The sequence below is a fragment of the Crinia signifera genome, chromosome 6 (assembly GCF_055691185.1).
Source record: "Crinia signifera chromosome 6, ASM5569118v1, whole genome shotgun sequence".
Classification (NCBI taxonomy): Eukaryota; Metazoa; Chordata; class Amphibia; order Anura; family Myobatrachidae; genus Crinia; species Crinia signifera.
Window position 1 is genome coordinate 79,239,919 of NC_139222.1, and position 18,365 is coordinate 79,258,283.

At 45.8% G+C, this 18,365-nt stretch overlaps 1 long non-coding RNA gene across 2 annotated transcripts in view; it reads right to left on the reverse strand.

Moving 5' to 3' along the window:
* LOC146006989 (uncharacterized) overlaps window positions 1-18,365 on the reverse strand; it is a 40,494-nt gene that overhangs the window by 7,777 nt on the left and 14,352 nt on the right. For both annotated transcript variants that reach the window (XR_014444169.1, XR_014444168.1), the window contains exon 2: window positions 4,104-4,236. This is a non-coding gene — a long non-coding RNA (uncharacterized LOC146006989). The remainder of the gene's footprint in view (window positions 1-4,103; window positions 4,237-18,365) is intronic.

An 18,365-nucleotide genomic window follows, 5' to 3' on the forward strand; every position in this document is an offset into this window, starting at 1 on the left:
TCAGAAGGGAAGGAGTGATTTTTGGTGGTGGAATGAATGGTGGGTGCTATGTCGCATTAGCAAGACCCCCGAAGCACCAATACAGTGGAACCCACCCACAAGTGACCCCATTTTGGTCACCAGCTTTGGGAGGGGGGCTGGCGCTGCGGCTGGCGGGGGGGTGGGAGGGGTGCTGGCGCTGCGGCAGCCGGGTGGGTGGGAGGGAGGGGGGCTGCCGGGTGGGAGGGGGGGGGGGCTGGCGATCGTTGGTGATCGGTGCGGTATACACACACACACACACACACACACACACATATATATATATATATATATATATATATATATATGTGTGTGTATATATATATATATATATACAGATAGCGCAGGCCTTATGCTTGCTGGCGAATCGCCAGCAGCATGCTGCTGGCGATCCGCCAGCAACACGGCGCGCCATCTGACTGAGACGCGCGTGCGTCCCCCACGCACGCGCGTCTCAGTATCCGGGCGGCGAGGCGGACACAATACTGTCCCCCTCCCGCTCGAGGGGGGCTGGGGGGGGGGTGCGGGCGCCCGGTGTGGGCACCGGGCAACCGAGGGCAGCACCGTCGGAAGGGGACGCGCGCGCACCTCGTGCGCGCGCGTCCCCTTCCGACACACAGATGGCGCGGGAGCAGGGAATGGCGATGGCGACGCCATCGCCATCCCCTGCAAAGATGAGCCCGGCCCCATCTGTATATATACATATATACACACACACACATATATATATATATATATATATATATATATATATATATATATATATATATATATATATATATATATATATATATATATATATATGTGTGTGTGTGTGTGTGTGTGTGTGTGTGTGTGTGTGTGTGTGTATGTGTATATATATATATATATATATATATATATATATATATATATATATATATTTGCAAAACTTCTTTTTTATTCAATTTTAACTTTTGTAGCAGCATGATGCTGCTGCTGCTGCTGCTGCTGCGGGGGGGAGGGGGGAGGAGGGCAGCGCTGCGTGCGCACCGGGGGAGCCGGGGGAGCTGCTGCCGCTGCCGGGTGAGTGCCCGGCGGGTGGGAGGGGGGTGCTGCCGCTCGGTGGTGATCGGTGCTGCACCGATCACCACCGTTTTCTGTGTTACCGAGCGGCTTAGCCGCCGGTAACACAGGAAACGCTGTGATTGACTGTTCAGATTTGAACAGCCAATCACAGCGATCGCCGACCGGGGGGGGCACCCCTGCCCCCCCTGGGCGACGAGGGGGGATGTCTGCTGTCAGGGACAGCAGACATCACCTAACTGTCACTGCGTCTCTAGACGCAGTGACAGTTTGAAGTCATGACGTATATATACGTCATGTGTCGGGAAGTACTTCCCGACCATGACGTATATATACGTCAAATGTCGTGAAGGGGTTAATAAATATTGTAATAACAGCAAATACATCTAAATAACCAAATATTAAATAATTAGCACCACCTTTAGATCTGTTTATAATGTGTCAGTCAGTAATGAATACACTTTTGATCCAGCAAGAATAATGCCCCAGACCGCACTTTTTACCCGTTATTTTGCAGTTTTTTTTACCGTTTGTGCTGTCTGAAAGATGCAGAGTGAATTTACTGGTTCTATTGAACTGGTATTTCTAAACAGCAATAAAGCAGGGTCCTACCCGTTTCCGGACCAGTTCTTTTTTCATACACTGTTTTCTATGGGTTAAAACGGGTTCAGTGTTGTGAAGGAACAAAAACTGCATTGAAATACCATTTAAAGACATGCGGTATGAAAGGGGTTTTAGCTGGCAGACCCGTTTTTAGAAATGTTTAAAAATACCTGGTCAAAGCCAGTTTTGCAGTCTGAAAGCCGCATAAACGAAATTCATGCAGGAGTCAGGGTTGCCTGAGGACTGGATTAAGAATCAGTGTACAATACTAAAGGCCTGGACATGTGAACTGTCCAAGGTGCTGAACAAGATTACTGAATAATATTTGCAATATCACAAATTTACTGTAAATGTTTTTATTTTCTGCATTTCATTTCAGCTTATCAAATTATAAGAAAATATTTGACCATTACCAATTCATAAGTACTCAAACTTAACTACATTTTTAATGGCTATTTAGACAATTGATATTTAATGAATGTATGATTTTTCATTTAATTGGGTTCATGTTACCATTTTGTCGAAATTACAGCATCAACCTTTCATAAACTGCAATTACAACATGGTCTAAAAAGGATTAGCGTTAAAAGGTAAAAAACGTACAGATGATATGGAAAAAAAAAAATCACATGGACTTTCTGATACTTTGCAGTGGTTTTGTGTGAATGCTAGGTAGGTGTCCACTAGCTGAATTAGAAGCACTACATAAATGTAATATCACCGTGTCAAAGGTTTTATCCCATTCTAGGGAAGATGAACAATGGATTTGCAGGTTAGGATGGCAAAGGAACCGCAAAACAATATAATGGCAGGAGAACAGAAACGCTTCTTTTCGGTGTGCTTCTCTAGTACGGTTACTGTATTAAAGGTTATGTTGCAATTTATATATTGGGGGATAAATTCTTTATCACAGCATATCATGCATCAAAATACAACACATTTAACTACACTTTAGGTCAAATGAAAACCGTGCATATCTAGAATGGTATAAGATATACAAATACAGTATATACACATAGACAGACAGACACACACACACACACACACACACACCCATTCTAGTTTCCACGCTCCCCTGCGTGTACTCACAGGTGCGTGCTTTTCCTGACTGTGCATGTAAATTTATACATATTTATGCAGTACTGAACTTGTATGATTTAATGATTTGTACATTGATTGACAATACATTGTTGTTAAGGTTGCCCAGGCAACCATTTTCGCAGTGACTCAGACTCTGGCTGTGGCTTCATTGCACGCGTTCCCTTGTGCCCGGACTGACATCCAGTGGCATTGGTGGTTGCGGGTTTGACAGCCGCTCCGGAGTTTCTGTGCACACACGGATGACGTCACCATGCTTCAGCTGTTGCCTAGGCGATGTAGCGGTCTCGGTGGTGAGCGTCTTCATATGTTTGCCCGGCTGTTCGGTACTGAGTTACTTGACAGATGTGACGGAAGCAGTGGATGTTCGAACAGGTGAGCCCCTGTGGTGTCCTGATTAAGTGTGGTGTTGGCGGGAGGGAGTGTACGTGTTGTATGTATATATTGTGATTCTCTGTACTGAGGCACTTGTGTACTGCTTATCCTTGACGAAGGGGGGTAACCGCGAAACTGTTGGAACGGAATAAAAGATTTTAAGTGCAAAGACTGATGAGTGCCGCATCCAATGCTCCTACCTGGGCTCCCCACAAGGAAGGCACCGCAGCATAACAGCAACTATTAACCCTGGGAGTGCCGGATTTCCGGATCTATCTATCTATATATATACACATATATATATATATACACACACACACACAAATAGAAATTTACAGTATCTAGACCAATTTGTTAATAAATATATTTTTTATATGGTTATTTAAATAGTGCACACATATTCTGCAGCACTTTTTCAGATTTTTTTTTCAATATTTGGACAATCAATCCCTGCTCCAGTGGAGTTTATCTCTATATTCCCTACCTCATGTTCTCGCACATACCTTCATTCTAAGGTTAATTTTGTTTGGCGCCAATTACCTACCAGTATATTTTTGGATTGTGGGAGGAAACCGGAGTACCCGGAGGAAACCCACGCAAGTATGGGGTGAATATACAAACTCTGCACAGTTAGGGCCATGGCAGGAATCCAACCCATGACCTCAGTGCTGTGAGGCAGTATTGTTAATCATTACACATTCATGGAAGGTGTGGAATACAAATACATACTCACACACATTCATATGAAGATTGTTAACAGGTCATGTTTAAAAGCACTATATCTAACAAAAATAATCTGTATACTTCTTAAAAGTTATAACAAAAAATATATTATTGTACATTTGGGACTGATAAATGCTAGTGGAAAGGCTTAATGTAGAAACTGCTGAGCACAATAAAAATGTTGGTAATATACTTCACATAATACTCTACATTATTTAAAAAACAAAATGAATGTTACTCACAAATGAAGTATTCTACAGTAGAACCACAGAAGACAATGTGGAAATCTTCCATACTTGGTTATGAATTCCATGTTCACCAAGATAGATAATGACAATTCATGATGTAGCCAATATTTGTGTGGTCTAGGGTTAGCTGTGCCAAATAAATTTTAAACACAACAATTATATTTTGAAAGTTAATTTTCCAATTTTGCAAAAAAACAAAAAACAAAATCACTGTAACATGCATATCTACCACGAGTAAGCCCGCTCAAAGCAAAAGCTTTGAAAGCTTGTCTGCTACCTTCTGTGTTTGTGCATGTGTGAGAAAGAGATGTAGTTTAATTTCCTGCCAGCAGATGGCAGTATTATTGAGACTCACAGACACTAGACGTATCTCATATTTGCCGACTTTTGAAAACTCCTCTCCGGGAGAAGCCCGGAGAGGAGTGAAAGGGGGGCGGGGCGAGGCTACGTTGTGGCGGCGGGGCGAGGCTGACGTCACCAAGCCCCGACCCACCCCCCATGACAGGCAGCCACATCAATTTACGGGTCCGTGGATAGGGGGGGGGAGGGGCTAAATGATGCGATTTGCATCTTAAAATATATATATGATAAGGAAATACAAAGAATGTTTAAAGGAATAAGCCAGCATAGAAAAAAACACACACAGATCTATGTATTAGATTAACCATTCTACACACAAGTGTTTATACCACAGTGTCTTTTTTTTGTGTAGAAAATTGCTTATAAGGACTTTACATTATCATTTGAGGAAATGAAAACACACTGTACAAATAAGCCTCTTTTTATTTTTAGAGAAAACTCATTTCAGTTTGAGTAATGAAAACTTGATATTGCCCTTTTTTATTTATTTATTTTCCTTTTCAATATCCTCCCAAAACCTTATGCCTTAAAGTGACAAGCAAATGTTAAAAAAAATAAAATGGCATACTTTCATCAAACCAAATGTGTGCTCTAAATAATGTATGAAATTATCTTTTTTTTTTGTTCCACAGCACCACCTGCTGACATCTCGCAAGCTATTTCTCGCAGCTACCTACGTCTTTATAATATATGTAGTCTCTAGCGTACAATTCTTTGTTTTCTAAGAGACTTGGCAATTACATATTTGAGGGATTATTATTTTATGTTGCAATAAGGGAGAAAATACCCTCTTTGTCTTCACAAATCTAACTTGTGTCATGCTTTTATTTTTCCTGATCTTCCTATTGTATATCAAAATATTGTTCATGTTTATACAAAAGGATTATAAAATGTGCGATGCAAAACACAAAAAGGAAAAAGAAAGAAAAGCATATTTAATTTTATTCGATAAATACTATGCACAAAGACTCATTTCAATAATATCTGTAATTATGTACCATCTTACAGTATACCAATTAGATAACCATCATCTATATATATGTAGTGTCTGAGTCACTGTACCACAAATTGCCGTTGCCGAGGGCCATACATATGGAGCATTCCAGTGCGCCATTTCTAAGTGATCTATACAGATCGCTTAGAAATGGGGCTGTACTCATCTCGTGTGTATGGCCCAATAGTGCAATACAGGGTACTTGTGTAGTTTCACGGCGCCACCGCGCGCACAGTCTGTAACAGAAACTTGGCAGCCTGCCAGAGGCTCTGTTTAACTGTGCGCTTGCCGCTCTAGCGCTGTCTGACTGAGCTTGTGCCGCTCTAGCTCTACGTTTACAGTGTAGCGGCCGGCCAGCAGCAGCGCGCTGCCCAGGCGCTGACAGGTCACTGTGGTACTTGTAGTTCCACAGTGAAACAGGCAGAGCCTGGGCACCGCTGACAACGGGGGCAAGTGGAGACACCACGGGCACAACGCTGACATGCCGGGGCTTCTAAACTACACACCCCGGCACACCGCTGTGTCCCCCATGTACACGCTAAATTCAGACACAAAAGCGTTTGAATCAAGCCTTACCTGCAAGCCGCTAAGAAGGCTTGCAGTCTGGAGCTAGGCGATGAAAAGCGCCTGGATTCACACTCCCTGCAAGCCGTAAGAAGGAGGGGGGCGCAAAACCGTCTGAATCCAGGCGCCTTGCAAGCCGCTAAGAAGGAGGGGGGACGCCTGGATTCAGACGCAAAAGCGTCTGAATCCAGGCGGCCCCCTGCTGGCTGCTAAGAAGCCGGGGAGTCTGGATTTAGACGCTTAAGCGTCTGAATCTAGGCTCCCTGCAAGCCGCTAAGGTGTTGGGGCATCTAAATCCAGACGCTAAAGCATCTGGATTTAGTTGGGTGTAGGGATACATCTAAATTTAGACGCAAAAGCATCTAAATTCAGCTGGGTCTAGGGGTACACTATTAAAACCCACCCTCAGTGCCACTAGTCGACCCCACAGCTGTCGACCTTGTAAATCCCACTATCCATGCCCACCCGAAGCGTGGCTAGCACAGCGAGCCCCGCAAGGGGCGGCGGTACGCGTCCTACGACCTTTTCATACCCCCACTATCCTCGTCGGTGTGGAGTTGAGAATAGAAAGTGTGGCGAGCACAGCGAGCCACCGAGCCCGAAGCGTGGCGAGCCCCACGAGAGGACGCTGACACCTGTGAAGCCCGCGAGGGGACGCGGATAGCTGTGAAGGTATCCGCGTGCACTCGCCATGCTTCGGGCTCGGTGGCTCGCTGCGCTTGCCACACTTTCTATTCTCAACTCCACGCCGACGTGGATAGTGGGGGTATAAAAAGGTCGTAGGATACGTACCGCTGCGCTCGCCACGCTTCGGGTGGGCGTGGATAGTGGTGCTGATTCAGGAACACATTCACACCTGCACAGTCACACACCTGAGACAGTAAAGACGACATTTTCGGCAACTGTTAAATTTTTTTAGTTGAAATTTAACTGGAAGATAACTGGAGAATATAAATGATTTGAATGACATGTAAGTAATCAGCGTAAGAACAAGTCCAACATTAATTAAAAAGTCATGATCAATCGGTAGAACAGGAAGGAGCTTCTGCGTCGATGTCACCGCCAGCACTTGCACAGGAAGGATCTGCTGTGTCAACGTCACCACTTTCAGAGGAGTCAGTCGGCTTGGCGCTCTCATCCTCCTTCTCGACCAGGGGGAGCAGGGTCAGAGCATGCAAGATGCGTAGGAAGGGGTTCTGGGCGCCTAAACTCTGCCTCCACATAAACTCCTGGAGGTAGGAGTCCAGGTGATAGCGGTACCCCTTTGGCGCTTATTACGCCACTTGCAGCTGCCCCAGAGGCGCTCGATATTCTGGATGTGCACCCCAGTGTCCGGGTCAACGAAGTTGAACTTATGATTCACCTTCCCGTGGACGTAACCGGCCTGCTGGAGTTGCTGGGTGTTGTAGGCCCTTTAATAGTCCCTGTAGACGGTGGTGCCGGGCTCAACATGGGCCTCGATAGCAGCCATCAGGGTGGCTGCATCCCGCCGCTCCACCGCAGTCATGAAGCACTGCCCGGTCTCCCAGGATATGCCCCCGAATACCCACTGCTGGGGCAGGAGCCGTCCAACATTACTTTTCCTCTTTACATAGAGGCTCTCGTCGACCTCGATGACATGACCCGGGCCTCCGATTCGCCGCTGAGGCTGCGCCAGCAGGTCCACCGTGCAGGCCTCCCTAATCAAGTTATTGTATTGCACGGCTGTTTTCTGCGAAATATTCAGCTGTCTGTCACAGAATTTAATGCTGGTCAGCTCTTCTGCCCAGCAATATAGGAAGCGGATGAGGGTCACAAAGCTGAGATGAGACCCCCGAAACCACTGAGCAGACCTGATGCTCACCTTCTTGCGGCAGCTGCGAATGTGGCAGCGCCACATGCGCTCCTTTACACTGAGCCTCAAGGGGTGGCCATTGGGGCAGGTCATGGTCTGCGGTAGGAACTGGCGGGCCTGCAAGAAAGCCACCACCTCCTCCTCCGTCTGCGGCAGATTAAACAGCGTCAGACGCTCCATCGCCATAGTCAGGTTCGCCACTGCCATTATGCACCTCAGTCTCTCACACAGGGCTACTGCTGACTGACTGACTACGCTAACTGCATAGCGCTCTGACTGACTACGTAACACTGTCCGCGCGCGGTTAAGCAGAAGTGCCGGGAGTGTTAATTCAGCCGCTAAATGCGTCTCAAAGCGCCTAAAATTTTAGCGTCTACATTGGGGACACCCCTTTGTGGTAGCGGTGTGCGATTTAGAAGCCCCGTTTGTCTCCTTTTTACACGGTACATTTTATTACATTTCAGCTAGAGTGGCACGCGCAGCGCTACGCTACATCACGTTACATTATAGCTAGAGCGGCACGCGAGCGTCTGGCAGTCTGCCAAGTTTCTGAGACAGACTGTGCGAGCGGTGGCGCCGTGAAGTACCCAATACAGATACAACAGAGCAGATGCACCATTACAGTTATAACAAATTTAATAGTTATACCAGATCAACAAGGTTTTTCAGCAAAAATTGGCCAGTATTGTAAGTCTATCCTCCAAACATCAAAGTAATCTCATTGGGTAGGTCCCCGACATTGGGGGAGGGTCAATGACTGTGTCAACCTGGTTGGGGGGGTCAATGACTGTGTCAACCTGGTGGGGGGGTGGTACTTGTTTACTAGCACGGCACCTGTCGTAGGTGATCGCATACCTTAAGTTTACCAACGCGATTTCAGGGCTATTTTTAGCCTTTTCCTTGACAATTAAAAAAATCGCGTCCATCGCATGCCTTAAGTTATGGCATGCGATGCGACCGATGCACGTGATTTTACATAGGGAACAATGTTAAATGGGCCAATGGACCCAATTTTTCATTGTATACCCACCCTTATGGGTATTTTACATGCCAAAAGGCCCCTCCCCCCCATTGTTAACAGCACCCCACGATGAAAGACAACCCAGCATGGCGAGCCCGCGAGGGGTGGCGGTACGCGTCCTCCGACCTTTTCGTACCCCACTATCCACGTTGGTGTGGAGTTGATTGTATATAGTGTGGTGAGCGCAGCGAGCCACCGAGCCCGAAGCATGGCGCGCGCATCGAGCCCCGCGAGGGGACGCTTAATACCTGTAAAGTAACGCGGCTGCGCTCGCCACGCTTCGGGCACGGTGGCTCGCCACACCATATGAAATCAACTCCACGCCGACGTGGATAGTGGGAGTATGAAAAGGTCGGAGGACGCTTACTGCCGCAGCTCGCCATGCTTCGGGTTGGCGTTGATCGTGGGGTGGCATTAACAATGGGGAGGCATTTGACCCATCAGGGTTGGGATACAATAAAAATTGGGGTCTGGGGGCCATTTAACATTGGGGCCAATGTAAAATCAGGTCTCAGGGACCATTTTACATTGATTCCAATGTAAAAATCGCGTCCATCGCATCGCATGTGACTTGGTTGCATGCGATGGACACGATTTCGGGGGGTCCCGATGGATACAATTTTTATCACTGGCACTGTGCTAGGAAACAAGTACCGGAGGGTGTCAATGACTGTGTCGACCTGGGGGGGGGGGGGGGGGTCAATGACTGTGTCAACCTGGGGGGGGGGGGGTCAATGACTGTGTCAACCTAGGGGGGGGGGTGTCAATGACTGTGTCGACCTGGGAGACAATGTCGGTGTCGACCTGGGAGACAATGTCGGTGTCGACCTGGGAGACAATGTCGGTGTCGACCTGGGAGACAATGTCGGTGTCGACCTGGGAGACAATGTCGGTGTCGACCTGGGAGACAATGTCGGTGTCGACCTGGGAGACAATGTCGGTGTCGACCTGGGAGACAATGACTGTGTCGACCTGGGAGACAATGACTGTGTCGACCTGGGAGACAATGACTGTGTCGACCTGGGAGACAATGACTGTGTCGACCTGGGAGACAATGACTGTGTCGACCTGGGAGACAATGACTGTGTCGACCTGGGAGACAATGACTGTGTCGACCTGGGAGACAATGACTGTGTCGACCTGGGAGACAATGACTGTGTCGACCTGGGAGACAATGACTGTGTCGACCTTGGAGCTGGCCTGGGAACCGTGGACTGCGTTAACTTGGAAGTCGATGCCTGTGTCGGCCTGGGAGCAGTGGATTTATCGGACTGGGAGCAGTGGACTGCATTTTACGGTGTTCACTAGGAAGTCGATGATGAGATGAATGGCTTGGAAGCCAGTAGTGATCTCTGCTGGTGATAAATGGAAGGCTACTTTTAGTATAAGCCATAGATGGTAATAGCTGGAAGGTAATCTGGCAGATGGTGGGTAAATCAGGGAGCTGCTTGGCAGCAGCAGATCACAGGTACAGCATGTAGGTAACTCTGGAACAGGGAACCTGGAGTGTAGAACGCTGACTTCTGGGAAGTCACAGAGGGATAAGACTAGTTGTTCAAGGCCATGAGGTAGTGCCAGAGGCCTGACCTATATACCCCAAGGTAGTTGGGGATTGGCTACTGGTTGCACCAGCAATTGGATCAGAACAAGGAAGTGGAGCTTCCTGGATATACCTGGATCATGTTACCAGTGCTGGAATCAGAAGGTCAGGAATCCTCACAGGTGTTTAATTAGCCTGGAATGCAGCAGCAGCATGAACACAAACAAGTCTGGAACACTGGGAAACTAGAAAATAAACTAGGAACCAAGTCAGGTTCGTCACAAGATCATTTAAACAAATTGAAATTCACACATGGGGATGTAGTGCAAAGCATACTGTTGAACTAGAACTCCAGACTGTAAAAGAAACAGCCCTCAAAATAGAATAGTCATACACTTTCTTACAACTTAGTAAAGAAATACTGGGTACTTGTTTAGTTTCACGGCGGCAGCGTGAGACGCTCTAGCTTGAATATTGGCAGCTTGCCAAACTGCGTAGCGACTGTTTGAATTCTGGAATCTTGCCAGCTGCTTAGTTTGAGGGCGGCAGCACGAGGATGTGAAACTAAACAAGTACCCGCCTTACTTCTGTAATGTACGTTGTCAGCATGCTACGCTGACTCCTCTAAGGCAGCCCAGCGCTGCTACTCCTAAGCTCCTGTGAAGCCTAGTGAGCGCCTCTCACACAGCGCTTGTGCCCGCATGATATCCTCTCTCCTGTGGCATCCATCAGCTGTAGCGTCCAAGCAGTAGACACAAAATTCAGTGGGGTATAGGGGTACAGTGTGTAAAACACAGTTAAACCATTTCACAATGACAGTAGTCGACGTAACAGCTGTCAACCTTGTTTATTCCACCATCCACGCCATCCCGAAGCGCGGCGAGCCCCGTGAGGGGACGCAGTACGTGTCCTCCCGACCTTTTCATACCCCCACTAACCACGTCAGTGTGGAGTTGATTTTATATAGTGTGACGAGTGCAGCGAGCCACCAAGCCCAAAGCATGGCGAGCGCAGCGCGCCCCGCGAGGGGACACGGATAACCTTACATGTATTCCGCTGCGCTCGCCACGCTTCAGGCTCGCCACACTATATAAAATCAACTCCATGCCGACGTGGATAGTGGGGGTATGAAAAGGTCGGGAGGATGCGTGCCGCCGTATTCAAGCTTAAGCGTCTCACGCTGCCGCCGTGAAACTAAACAAGTACCAAACACTGTTTTACAGTATACTGGTATAGTAAAGAGATTTAATATGCATAAAAAAACACCTTTCATTTAAAATGGCTGCCATTTCTTTTAAATACTTTAATTAAGTGGAACACACTGTATGTAATTACAGCTGGGAAAGAGCTTTTGCTTTTCTAACATGTCAAACAAGCAATCTATCTCAAAGGATTGCATGATAACAACAAAGTCTCCATTCAGAATGCTGTCAAGTAGACCAGAGCACCATGAATATATAAGTAAGGGTTGTGAACATGGATGAATGTGCAGTGTAAATACAGAACCTTCATAGGATGATACCAATTGGATGAAAGCCTCAGTGGAAGGTATTTTTGTTATTATAAATCCTACTAAAACCAAGAACAGAGTCATTTTGCTGTATCGATATGCGTGATATTTGGCTTTTTGCTGGGAAACATCCTTTGAAGTCTTGTTCAAGAAATAAATAAATATATATGTGATAGATTCTGTTCAGCAGACAGGGTTTGATGAAAGCCAGCTCACTGCTTGATCAAAGCTGCATTTCATGTTAAAAAAGGAACATTTTCCAGGCATCCGTTCTCTTGGCCCCTACTCAAAATACTGTGAAATTGGTTCACTGTACAAGGGAAATTTGGAGCCTCATTCATTTCTATAGACATGACTTTGCTATACTGAATGACTATTTAAAAAGACTCAGCAATTGCTTCTACCCAACATTATAGGAATACAGTACTCATATGTGTTACTTTGGTTTTGAAAGGTACAGTATGTACAGCTGTTACATTGTTATTAACTTGGTATTCCTAGATGTAACTTATCTGAGGAAGCCGCTGACACATAGGAGAGGTGGAGAAATGCATTATCTGGGCCCCTGGGAAGCTGTAAATAGGCAGTGCTACCCCTAAGATCACTGAAAGGAACTGATGACTAAACGGAAACTGAATCTACAAAGGATTAACAGACATACATCGCTAATGTCCTACATGTGAGTGGATCACTCTAGCGCACAGGTTCTCAAACTCGGTCCACTGGAACCCACACAGTGCATGTTTTGCAGGTCTCCTCATAGAATCACAAGTGAATAGCTCCACCTGTGGATCATTTAAAATGTGTCAATGAATAATGAGTGCACCTGCTGGGTGAGCTGGAAAATGTGAACTGTGTGGGGTCCCGAGGACCGAGTTTGAGAACCCCTGCTCTAGTGACACACTTTGAAAAAGCAGGTGCCCTGCATCAAGTTTTAGCATGGCCAAATAGCAAAACTGTAGCATGGCATGCTGGGATGTGTAGTTCAACAACAGCTTGAGTGTCAAAGTTAGCCATCACTGATTTAGGAAGACTGAATACTGGGGTAAGCAAAACTACCATTAAAGTCACTCTAAAAGCATTGAGATGGTCTATTAAAAATTTAAATAATCACATAATTTATAGAGGACTTGCTGAAGAAAATACCTTCATGGAGAATTAACACAATCCATGCATATATCCTTGTGTACAGCCTCATACTAAGCACAAGTGTGAAGAACTTTAGTCTCTACCAAGGGCCTTATTCTTGTTCACTCACAAAGGCAAATTCCTTCTCAAATGGACAAAACCATGTGCACTGCAATGTAGATCTCACTTTGAAGTAAAACCCCACCCAAATCTAATTCTCTCTGCACAAATTACATTTGCCCCACCTGCAGTGCACATGGTTTTGTCCATTTCAGAAGGAATTTGCCTCTGAGGGGGTTATTTTGGTTAACTTTTTCTGACAAATTCCTTCTTAGATGGACAAAACCATGTGCACTGCAGGAGAGGTAGATTTACTTGTGCAGAGAGTGTTAGATTTGGGTGGGGTTTTACTTCAAAGTGACATCTATATTGCAGTGTAAAAATAAAGCAGCCAGTATTTTACCTGCACAGAAACAAAATAACTCACATTTTACATCTGCCCCCCCCCCCCCCCCCCCCCCTGCAGTGCACATGGTTTTGTCCATCTAAGAAGGAATTTGTCAGAGAGAGTGAACCAAAATAACCCTCTGAGAGTGTACCAGAATAAGGCCCCAAGCCTCATAGATTTTTTTTATATATACTTTAATATGGAAAATATTTTTTTTTTTAAATCACTGCATTCCATAAGGGGGATTTTTGTTTGATTTGTGTATGTTTTTGTGTTATTTATGTGTTTTCGGATATGTGGATAATTATCCTTTTTGCTGATCTAAGCAGCGCTTCATATTTTCACTAGATTTGCTAGTGAAAAATATAGTATTTTAGAAATAAAGATTGGAAAGAGAAAAAGTACCATCCAACAATCAGCTCTAAACAGTCATTTTAGAAATAGGGCGGTATTCAATACCCCGTCGCTATTTCCAATGGGTGAAATAGCGGTGGGTGCCTATTCATTGCTGTCTTTGCTGAGAGCATTGAAGAGACATCTTGGCAGAACGGGCCCGACTTTAAAAGAAGTCGGGCCCGTGTTGCTGAGAACGGCTGTGGATTGTTAAGTTCATGGCTGTATCTCGACGTTCTGCGGACGAGCCATATTTTCGTCATTTGGCAGGTGGGACATTAAATCCTGCCTGCCGAATAACAGGTGAGCAGGCCGACAACAGGCAAGGGTCATGACTGTTGGGACGTCCCAACAGCCATTATATATATATATATATATATATATATATATATATATATATATATATATATATATATATATATATATATATATATATATATATATATATATATATATATATATATATATATATATATACACACAACACAAATGGGTCCCGAAGGGTGGTCCAGAGAAACGGCACTCGCAGGTCTTGATAATGCAGAATTTAATATACAACGTTTCGGGGGTCCACAGCCCCCGTCGTCAGGTAACAGTACATGTAATAAAACCAATCACCTCACCTTATATCTAAGCGTGCAGCCAGTCAGCCGGGTCCACGGCGTCCTCACAGCTTCCGGGCGGAAGTTGTCATCCGACGCACTTCCGATCCAGCGTCCCCGTTGCCGGGATACCGCAAGCCTGTGACGTGATGCACGCTCGCATAGCATCACGTTGCCAGGCAACAGGTCTCCTGGAGTCAGTGCCGGAACCACGGCCTGACTTTGGCTGAAATAAAAACAAAAACAGAAAACTGTTACTTAGCTGCGATGGTATAGTGCAGCACTTAGAGACGTTTATAACATGCAAAATGGACCTCAATAGAAAAATGCAACAATTACAAACAGTAATGAAAGTCAAGCATTTGCAAATGCAATAAATGGCAATGTGATGAAAGACGTATATGCATTCCGATGTTCAGGGCTATAAGTACATAAATATTTTATAGTAATGCATTCCATGTTATACGTTCATTTAGGCCATTAGGAGAAACAGTTCCTAAACGGTAGATCCAGTTAGCCTCCAATTTGAGGAGGATCTTCTGTCGGTCTCCCCCTCTAGTGAGAGGGGGGACATGATCCACTATCATGTAGCGGAGGGATGATAAGGCATGGCCGCATTGTTTGAAGTGGGATGCCACTGGTTGGTCGTTCGGCTTATCAGCTAGGGCCGCCTTTATTGCGGACCTGTGAAGTGCCGCCCGCTCCTTGAACTGTCTAGTCGACATGCCGACATAGTACAGTCCACAAGGACAAATAATGATGTAGATAATGTACTTAGTACTGCAGGTGAGTACATGTTTGATCTTATATTCCTTTTGCAGATGAGGATGTCTGAATGAGCAGCCAGTAATTAAGAATTGACAGGTGACACACTTTATACATTTGTAGCATCCTGGAGCTTTATACCTAATACTTGATTGTAGACTGGTGTCAAACCCTGTTATGTCGGAGTGGACCAGTTTGTCCCGAAGATTGCGTCCCCTGCGGTAACAGACCATTGATCTTGAAGTAGAAAAGCATTTAAGCTCTTTGTCTGTGGCTATGATAGGCCATAATGCCCGATTGGCCACAGGGAGTACGGGGCTATTAGCATCGTACGTGGTGGTCCAAGGGAAAACATCCTTATGCTGTCGGACATTGGGTTTTAGAAGATTTTTTCTATCCAGTTTAAGGACTTTTTGTTTAGAAATGAGTAAGTCCTTTTTGAGGTATCCCCGATCTTGAAATTTAGAGACAATGATGTCTAGTTGTTCCGGAAGCTCCTCAATATTGCTGCAAATACGGGCTGCTCTAAGCATCTGGGAATATGCCAACCCCTTCTTGAGAGGGGGCGGATGATGACTGCTGGCTAATAGCAGCGTATTCCTGTCAGTACTTTTGTAGTAGATGTTAGTAGAGATATGTCCATTTTTTAAAGAGACGGTGACATCTAAAAAGTTAATGCTCTCCCTGCTCCAATTGAAGGTTAATTTAATGGGCCCTGGTTCTTGATTGATGGTCTGCATGAGATCAATGAATTGCTGAGGGGTGCCCGACCACATCATGAACAAGTCATCGATGTATCGACATAGCAGAACGATGTATTGACTGTAGTCATTGTTGGCAAAGAACACTTTCTCTTGTGCCACCATAAATACATTGGCATAGGAGGGTGCCACAGCAGATCCCATGGCACACCCCTCTTGTTGTAAATACAACTGGCCATCAAATAAAAAGTAATTTCTGGTTAAGACCAGTTCCAGAAGCTGTAAGAATAAATTTTTATCAAAGGAAAAATTTTCGCCAAGGCCTTCCAGGAATCGCTGCATTGCTAGCAAACCTTGCTGGTGGGGTATGGACGTATACAATGCAGTGACGTCCATACAGCACAATAGTGAATCTGGAGTGATGTTTGAAGTCTGCTCCAGTCTGTTAAGAAAGCAGGTAGTGTCTTTTAAATGTGTGTCTTGTGTGACCACATGAGGTTGTATAAGGCAGTCCAACATTTGAGACACCGGCTGGTACAGACTATTCATCGCCGAAATTATCGGTCGTCCTGGGGGATATTTGGCATCTTTGTGTATTTTTGGTACACTATACAGTACTGGAATTACTGGATGTTTGGTGATGAGAGTGTTCAGCGTTTTTTGATCAATTTTTTTATCCAACAATGCTTTCTGCAAAATGCCTGTCAGTTCTTTACTATATGTCTCAGTAGGGTCAAAATTAAGCTTCTTATATACCTGTGTATTGGAAAGTTGTCCCAATAACTCCGACCTGTAGTCACTTAGATTTTGAATGATGATCGCCCCGCCCTTATCTGCGGGGCGTATTGTGATGCTTTTATCTTCACTCAAAGTTTTTAAAGCTTGATTCTCTTCTTTAGAAAGGTTGGAGTGATAGGGGGTAGGAGCAGCCGCAAATCTGGTCATAGATGTATCCATGAGACGAGTAAACGTTTTGATAGAGGCGTTGTTTTTGTTTTTGTTTTTGTTTTTATTTCAGCCAAAGTCAGGCCGTGGTTCCGGCACTGACTCCAGGAGACCTGTTGCCTGGCAACGTGATGCTATGCGAGCGTGCATCACGTCACAGGCTTGCGGTATCCCGGCAACGGGGACGCCGGATCGGAAGTGCGTCGGATGACAACTTCCGCCCGGAAGCTGTGAGGACGCCGTGGACCCGGCTGACTGGCTGCACGCTTAGATATAAGGTGAGGTGATTGGTTTTATTACATGTACTGTTACCTGACGACGGGGGCTGTGGACCCCCGAAACGTTGTATATTAAATTCTGCATTATCAAGACCTGCGAGTGCCGTTTCTCTGGACCACCCTTCGGGACCCATTTGTGTTGTATTCAATCGGCTAAAGGCACCGGGGCCATTGACTGCTTTGCATTGGAGTGCCAGCTCGCAGCAAGTATATCCAGACATCCCTAGTGGATATCAAGGAGCAAGGCACCCACCCCTTCATTTGTTTTCACATCTACCTGATTGAACGTTGTTCCTGCACTATGGAATCTTCAAGCACACAATCTGGTGTGATTATTGCCCCTATAGGGGAAATATTAACCATTTCTGAAGATGATGCCGCAGGCATTCTATTTGCTCAGGAACCAGTTGGCAATCCAGAAAATGAGGACCTATACCACACTTTGCTCAAATTGCAAAAACGGGAAATAGACTATCTGCTACATGGCCAGACACTATCTGATTATTGGAGAGAGCGCCTGATACCGAGGGGCTTCCGGGTCCGCAATGTCCCCACCATTGGCAGGTCAAGTCCAGAGTTCTGCAGGCGTTGGATTGCAGTCCTTAACAAATGCAGCCTGGACTTGATGCTGCTGGTGGTGGAGGAAGCGGGCAAGGATCTTAAAAGCACCAGAGAAAAATTGGAGGCTGTCCGAACTGAGTGTGCAACACTCCTACAAGCCCCTGAATTTGATTCGTGGTCGACCAAACTCAAAAATCAGTGTGAAACGTACCGCCGGGAATTGGCCCGTTTTAAGAAAACGAAGTTGGCAACGGTTAAATCCGACTATGAGTCAAACCAAGTCTACCGTTGGATCACCGGTACTGAACCCAGCACTAGAGGCTACAACTCACAGCCAAGACGCAGTTGGCGCGGTCGACACCAGGGCAGAGAGAGGACACAGCAGTCATCAGCCTCTGATAGTGACTTTGCTCCTAATGAATCTGACGAAAACACTGCACAGAAACCCCCTTTAGGGGTCACGACCCGAAAGGGTCGCGATACAAAAAAACCCGCAGAGGCGGCCAGGGGCAGAGGATCATCAAAACCAACAAACAAGAAATAAATAATATCTTCAATTTATCTGACCGTCCACTGACACCAACAGAGCATAAGGTTTTACAGAGGGGCTTG